The sequence below is a fragment of the Suncus etruscus genome, chromosome 20 (genome assembly GCF_024139225.1).
Source record: "Suncus etruscus isolate mSunEtr1 chromosome 20, mSunEtr1.pri.cur, whole genome shotgun sequence".
Classification (NCBI taxonomy): Eukaryota; Metazoa; Chordata; class Mammalia; order Eulipotyphla; family Soricidae; genus Suncus; species Suncus etruscus.
Window position 1 is genome coordinate 42,846,941 of NC_064867.1, and position 8,224 is coordinate 42,855,164.

The 8,224-nt window shown below is 45.5% G+C and overlaps 1 non-coding gene across 1 annotated transcript; it reads right to left on the reverse strand.

Annotated features, from left to right (window-relative positions):
- Window positions 1–7,528: 7,528 nt before the first annotated feature.
- On the reverse strand, window positions 7,529–7,635 carry LOC125998309 (U6 spliceosomal RNA). The gene has a single exon (XR_007491900.1). It is a non-coding gene; the product is annotated as a U6 spliceosomal RNA (small nuclear RNA).
- Between the last annotated feature and the right edge of the window lie 589 nt (window positions 7,636–8,224).

The window sequence follows — 8,224 nt, forward strand, 5'->3', positions numbered from 1 at the left end:
GCCCCGCGCCCCGCCGCAGTCCCCGGCTCCGCCGCCCACGCCTCCGCCTCCTCCGCGCCGGCTCCGCCCCGACACGTCAAGCGCCGCCGAGGTGTCCGCGGCCATTCTGTGACGCGCTGGGGCGGGGCTCGGACCGCGCATGCGCGCGGCTGGTTGGCGCATGCGCACGGCTGCTGAGCGCGTCACGAGTCGAGTGTGCGCGTGCGCAAGGAGTGCTGGCGCATGCGCAGAGCGCGCGGGAGGGCGGAAGTTCAAAGCGGTAGTAGGCTCCGGCGGAAACGCGGAGGTGGGAAGGGAAGGGAAGGGAAGGGGCGGCGGCACCCCGGCGCGCTGACGTCGCCGGCGTGCTGACGTCATCACGGCTTACGTTTGCGTCCGCTCCCACAATTCCCCGCGGCGGGGCCAAGACAGGCCTTCCCAAGGCTTAGTGCGTTTTGTCTCTATGGGCTCAGACTTTGCGCTGCTAGATCCTGCATCTAGATCCATCCCCGGAGTGGGAAGGGAAGAGGACAGCAGTGAAGGCAGATTCGACCGCCATGCCTCACATACTTCACTTTGGCTGTTGCATTTGTGTGCATTTGCAGCTCCAGGCTTGCTTCCATGGCATCATTGAATCATAAGGACCCCCTTCAAATGAGGGACCTGGCTTAGTCCCCATTTTTACACATGTGGCCCAAAAATAGACTCAGCAAGAAAAAGGAGCATGTAGTCTAGGAGGAGGAAAAAAGGAAATAGAAAATTCAAACTAACACACTTAACTTTGGCTGTTGCATGTGTGTGGATTTGCAGTTCCAGGCTTGCTTCCATGGCATCATTGAATCATAAGGACCCTTGTAAAATTAGGGACTTGAATTTGTCCCCATTTTTACACAGGTGGCCCCCCCCCAAAAAATAGACTCAGCAAGAAAGAGGAGCATATGTTTCAGGAAGAGGAAGAAAGGAAATAGAAACTTCAAACCCACCCAGTCTATAGTTGTCTTCAAGGAAGACATCACAGTATTATCACTACTATGTTTACTACCCTTCAAGATGACTAGTGTTAATACAATTTAAAAAAAAAAAAAACAACTCGGGGCCGGAGAGATAGCAAGGAGGTAAGGCATTTGCCTTTCATGCAGGAGGTCATTGGTTCGAATCCCGGTGTCCCATATGGTCCCCCCGTGCCTACCAGGAGCAATTTCTGAGCATGGAGCCAGGAATAACCCCTGAGCACTGCCGGGTGTGACCCAAAAACCACAAAAAAAAAAAAAAAAAAACTCAGTTAATTAGAGTAAAATAAATGTGGATCAATACTGGTGTTAGGTGAAGGAAGTTTTTTTTTCCATCAGCAGGTATGCAGACAGGTGCCAATTCACAGAAAATTCAAGAACACTGGGTTAGAAAACATGCACAGAACTTACCATTAATACAATTTTCTTAAAAAGTTAATTAGATTAACAGCAGTGGATCAGTACTATATTGATCAGTTCAGGTGAAAGAAATCGTTTCCATCAACAGGTATGCAGACAGGTGTCAATCCACAGATAGAAGGTTCAAGAACGCTGGGTTAGAAAACATGCACAGAACTTACCATTAATACAATATTTTTAAAAAGTTAATTAGATTAACAGCAGTGGATCAGTACTATATTGATCAGTTCAGGTGAAAGAAATCGTTTCCATCAGCAGGTATGCAGACAGGTGTCAATCCACAGATAGAAGGTTCAAGAACACTGGGTTAGAAACTCACGCACAGAACTTTCCATTAATAAGAAATCATGAGGCTGATATTAAAATCTCCATTTTTCATATTAGAAAACTGAGATTCGGGCCCGGAGAGATAGCACAGCGACATTTGCCTTGCAAGCAGCCGATCCAGGACCAAAAGGTGTTTGGTTCGAATCCCGGTGTCCCATATGGTCCCCCATGCCTGCCAGGAGCTATTTCTGAGCAGACAGCCAGGAGTAACCCTGAGCACCGCTGGGTGTGGCCCAAAATCCAAAAAAAAAAAAAAAAGAAAAAAAGAAAACTGAGATTCAAAGGAGCTGAGCTTTTTTTTGTTTGGTTGGTTGGTTGGTTTTGCTTTTGGGTCCACACCTGCTGTGCTTTTGCTCCAGGCCAAGAGCTGAGGTTTTGTTTTTATTTTGTTTGGGGGCCACACCCCATAGTGTTCAAGGTTTACTTATGGCTCTGTGCTCAGGGGTCATTCCTGGCTCAGAGGACTATATATGGGATGTGGGGGATATAATTCGTGTTTGCTGCATGCAAGGCAAAAGTTCTACCCATTGTGCTACTGCTCTGGCCCCAGGAGTGAATCTTCTTAATATCTTTCTTTAAGCACCATGATTACAAACCTGTTTGTAGTTGGGTTTTAGTTATAAAAAAGAACAACCACCTTCACCAGTGCAAACTTCCCACCATCAAAGCCCCCCATCTTTCTCCTTCCCCACTTCCTGCCGTATTCAAGACAGGCATTCTATTTCTCTCACTCACTACCATTGTTGTGATAGTTGTCAGTGTAATTTCTCTAACTTAACTCACTGTTCTCACCATTCTTTTTTGGTAAGCTTCATACAGTGGGCCATACTTCCAGCCCTCATCTCTTTTGCCTCTGGATATTATTACAATAAAGTCTTTTATTTTTCTTAAGTCCCAGAGATGAGTGAGACTATTCTGTGTCGTCTCTCTCCCTCTGACTTATTTCACTCAGCATAAGTTTTCATGTCCTTCTAATGTATAGGATTCAACTTTTTGTTTTTGTTTTGGAGAGGGGTCACACCCGGCAGTGTTCAGGGATTACTTCTGGCTCTAAATCTGAAATCTAATCTAAATCTGAAACCTGGCTCTCAGAAATCACTCCTGGCAAGCTCAGGGGACCTTATGGGATGCCGGGATTCAAACCACCGTCCTTCTGCATGCAAGGCAAACAACATCCTCCCTTCATGCTATCCCTCGGGCCCCAGGATTCAGCTTTTTTATCCATTTTGCCACTCTGTGTCTCTTAACTGGTGTATTTGATCCATTGACATTGAGAGAGATAATTGTCATGGGATTTATTGTCATCTTTGTGTGGGAGTTTGGAGTGTATTTTGGTCTGTCTTGGCTTAAAGTAGACCTTTCAGTTAGTCTTTTTTTTTTTTTTATGGTTTTTGGGTCACACCCTGTGACGCTCAGGGGTTGCTCCTGGCTTCTTGGGGGACCATATGGGACGCCGGGGGATCGAACCGCGGTCCGTCCTAGGCTAGCGCAGGCAAGGCAGGCACCTTACCTCCAGCGCCACCGCCCGGCCCCTGACTGCTGATTCTTGCTGGGGATTTTCTTCCTGAGTCTCTGGGACACCAATGTTTCTTATGTTGTTTCTGTTGAGTTTATCAAAGACTTCTATTTTCATCTGTTCACATTGTTTGAGAATTTTTTTTTCATTGTCTGATCATTTGTTTTAAGGCTCTTTTCAATCTTTTGCTGTATGGAGTTGTTATGCACCTCATCTTCCAGCTCACTGATTCGGTTCTCAGCTGCTGTTACTCTTTTGGAAAGGCTTTCCAGTGATTTCACCTGCCAAGTTTTTTCAGTCCTATTATTTCAGTTTGGAGTTTTCTGATTTCTATTTTCATTTCCTCTTGATTATTTATGATTTGTTCAGCTCAATCTATGCTTTCTTTGAGTTCTATGAACATCCTCCATATTTCTTCTCTAAATTCCTTATCTGAGAATCTATATAGGTGGTTGGCACTTTTCAGATCATCAGAGCTGCCATCTTTATTCTCTACGCAGGGTATTGGCCTGCGTTGTTTCCCCATTGTCACGTTGGTAGTGTGATGTTTTCTGCGTGTTGTGCTAGGGTTTATGGACTAGAAAATAAGTACGGCTGCGAAGCAAAGTGGAGCAGCCAGGCTCCTCTGGCTCCATCCTTCTTGGGTAGTGCCAGTTTAGGAGGTGAGATTTAAATTAATCCGATCTAACTCCAAAAGCAATCTAATCTCCAAAGGCAGATCTAACTCCAATGACCCAGAAAATAATGGAAACTCATTCAGGCTCTGAGAATTTCCTCCCCAGTCCAAAGGTGTTCCTTTGTCAATTAGATCATAGACAGGGAGACACTATGAGCCTAGTGCCAAGAAAGAAAAGATTCAAAGAAGGAGAAAAAAAAATAAAAGCTTTATCCCTTATCTCCACCTCTTAGCTGAAGTTCTGGGAAGCATACTGAATTACCTAATAGAAGGTCATGTCTTGCCGAGAATATTGGCATCATCTAGGTCACCACCCCTCTCATCTAGCCTAGACCCAAAACTGATGATTTTAAGAACTGTTCTGTTAACTCCATCTTAATGAATAGGCTTTGCTTGGAAGGGCTCTCGGGTTTTAAAGCACCTGTACTCATCTCCTACCTTGTTTACTAAACTTCCCTGGGGGTAGACCTTGGTTTATCGAAGAGAAATAACAGCATCCCTCTTCCCATAACCTTCCAAAATGCACATTGAGGAAAATAAAGTCAAAGTGAACATTGAAAGTAGCTTCTATGGGAAACACAGTTATAAAATCTTAGTTGAATTAGAAATAAGTGAGTAAGAGTTGCCCCGATCTTACCTGTAACTCCCTAGGAAGGTGTGTGCTGAGGTCACATACAACGTTTTTATTGGATTAAGCTAAAGGGGTCCATATCTTAATTCCAGAGAACAGTCAAGTATCTCAGTTTCCCTTGCAACAAAGAACCAGAGACCAGGTTCCACCAGTGGGAGGAATAGAGATAGACCGACTCTAATAGAGGGAGGACTTGGGTCACACCTTTAAGTACTCTAGGGCCACTCCTGTCTTAGGTCTTAGTCCTTTGGGGTCAGTCCTAGCAAGTACTTAAGGGACCATGTAGTACATACAAAGGATGTGCTCCAGTTCTTTGAAATATTTCCTCAGCCCTCATATACTCCTTTTATTGCTGTTGTTTTTATTTTTATTTGGGAGCCATACCCAGCAGTACTCAGGGATAATTCTTGGCTTGAATTCAGCATTTACTCCTGGTGGTTCTTGGGGGACCATATGGAATGCCGGGTATTGAACCATAGTAAGCTACATGCAAGATTGCTTCTACCCACTGTACTATCTCCCCCGCACCTCATATTCTTCTTTTGATCCGACTAAAATTCCCTAAATATTTATATTTTTTAATTATGGTATTACTGCTTTTCTAGTCATTAAGACACAGTCCTTATCACATGTTTCTTAATTATACCTTTTCCCAGCTTCAGTTTCACTCAGTCACAAAAACCTTAAAGACTTTTCCTCATGAAGTCTTTTTTTTTTTTCCCTTGGTTTTTGGGTCACACCCGGCAGCGCTCAGGAGTTCCTCCCGGCTCTACGCTCAGAAATCGCTGGCAGTCTCAGGTGACCATATGGGATGCCAGGATTCGAACTACCATCCTTCTGCATGCAAGGCAAATGCCTAACTCCGTGCCACCTCACTGGCCTCTTCATGAAGTCTTAAACCCATTTATTTCCCAATATTTCCCTCCATGCCATCCCACTTCAAAACCTCCTGTTTTTCTATCCCTTATCAAGTTTATCTCCCTCAAATAGTGTTCCAACCCAGCAAACCAAATGAGCATCAGGTTAAGATTTCAAAAATTATACTAAGCAGTGAATATTCCAGCCCCAAGTTTGTTTTAGCATCTATTATTGCCTTTGTCATTGAATGCAACCTGTATGGACTGGGATTCGAGCCATTCCACAACATTCTGAGCCCGCTTTATCTTACTGTTCACTTATTGTCCACCGATGGAAGTTACTCTTTGGGCCACACCCAGTGACGCTCAGGGGTTACTCCTGGCTATGTGCTCAGAAATTGCTCCTGGCAATGGCAAAGCTCCATGCCAAAGGCCTTTTTACCAAGCTTAGGGGGGACTGCAGGGACCCCAACAGCCTTCCTTCTCCTTCCTCCAGGACACCAGGGCTATCCCTGGGTGCCCATCCAGGGGGCCAGAGAGGTGGGTGCCAGCGAGGAGTTTAAAGGGGAACTTAGGGATCTGGAGAGATAGCATGGAGGTAGGGTATTTGCCTTGCAAACAGAAGGACAGTGGTTCGAATCCCAGAATCCCATATGGTCCACCAGGCCTGCAAAGAGCTATTTCTTTTTTTGTTTGTTTGTTTGTTTGTTTGTTTTTTCGGGCCACACCTGTTTGATGCTCAGGGATTACTCCTGGCTAAGTGCTCAGAAATTGCCCCTGGCTTGGGGGAACCATATGGGATGCTGGGGGATCTAACCATGATCCTTCCTTGGCAAGCGCTTGCAAGGCAGACACCTCACCCAAGAGCAATTTCTGAGTGCAGTCAAAAATAACCCCATGAGCACTGCCGGGTGTGACCCCCCCAAAAAAAAACCACTAAAATAAAAATTAAAATTAAAAAATAAAGGGGGGGGCCGGGAAGGTGGCGCTAGAGGTAAGGTGTCTGCCTTACAAGCGCTAGCGTAGGACGGACCGCGGTTCGATCCCCCGGCGTCCCATATGGTCTCCCCAAGCCAGGGGCGATTTCTGAGCTCATAGCCAGGAGTAACCCCTGAGTGTCAAACGGGTGTGGCCCAAAAACCAAAAAAATAAAAAAATAAAATAAAGGGGACCCCAGGCCTTCCCCAACCCCCACCCTGCATGAGAGGGACAGGCTTGGGGAAGTCACTGGCAACTTTCCTTCCCACCAGTGTCCATTCTCAAACCAATAGGTAGTTTAATAGGATATCATAGGGCTTAATCTGTGTTTGCAATATACAGAATACAATATACTGTCCTCCCCCCTTTGGCTCATCAGCTTAGTCCTTTCTAGTCCTTTTCTTTCTCACCCCCATCTGCTATTACCCCACATTTAACCCTTTTTACCCTCAGTTCTTGGCTCCTCACGAAGCAGATTATCCCCACTCAAGCCAGCTGCCAACCAGTTCCCAAAGTGAAAAAATAGACTCTCAGCCTGAGAAGCAACCAATACTCTGTTGCTATTGATCTACTTTCAGCGGCCTCCTGTCCTCCACCTTCCTTCACTGTGTACCTGTGTTTGCTACCATACTCGGCTTCTGAGAAGTCCCCACTCAAAGACATTTCCTTATGTGGGACTGCTGGGAGTCATTTCGCATACTCCAGAATGCCAAATCACAGACCAAAGTGTTGTCCCGGACTTAACACACACACACACACACACACACACACACACACACACACACACACACACACACACACACCGGCTATTTCTAAACAAATAGAAGAGATATGTATTTCTTCTTTGAGTATCTTACATGTATTCCCTTAACAGCTATAACTCTTACTGAATATCCTCTTATATAGTGACAATTTCACCCACTGGTTTTTGTTTGTTTGTTTTTGTGATCTGTTCAATAAGGAATTCTGGTAGAAGAGTCTGCTTAGAGTTCATGTTAGAGCCAAATTACGGGGCTTGTTGGACTTGTTCTTTTGGGCCCCAGATGCACCAATAATACCTTGTGGCATTGTTTGCATAGGCGCATTAAAATGGAAAAATATTACATATGCAAACAAGCTCTTTTCTTTTTATTTTTTAATATGGAACGCTTCACGAATTTGCGTGTCATCCTTGCGCAGGGGCCATGCTAATCTTCTCTGTATCGTTCCAATTTTAGTATATGTGCTGCCAAAGCGAGCACACACGCTCTTTTCTAATAGAGATGGGAACACAAATTTTGTAATGCAGTGGGACATTACACCCTGAACACTGGCATAATGACTTGGCTCCAGCCTCAAAAGAACGGTCATTGCCCATATACCCTGAACCATGGATACCATCTACGGAGACAACCACAGTTGTGTATAACATTATCAGGAAGCAAACCTCTACCAGGGAACTTCTACCGCTGCCCTGGCATGGACTTACTCCAAAGAGGGTTCTCTTTTTTTTTTTTTTTTTTTTTTGGTTTTTGGGTCACACCCGGCGGTGCTCAGGGGTTACTCCTGGCTGTCTGCTCAGAAATAGCTCCTGGCAGGCACAGGGGACCATATGGGACACCGGGATTCGAACCAACCACCTTTGGTCCTGGATCGGTTGCTTGCAAGGCAAACGCCGCTGTGCTATCTCTCCGGGCCCAAAGAGGGTTCTCTTAACAACCAGACAACTTAGCAACAGCAACAACCTGCTTTCAGGGCAGGGTTCTCCGCATTGCCCCCTAATGCTGAGGTGAAACTAGAGGACACGCCACATCATCCTGACTTTGATGAAGGAGATGCACAGAAACCAGA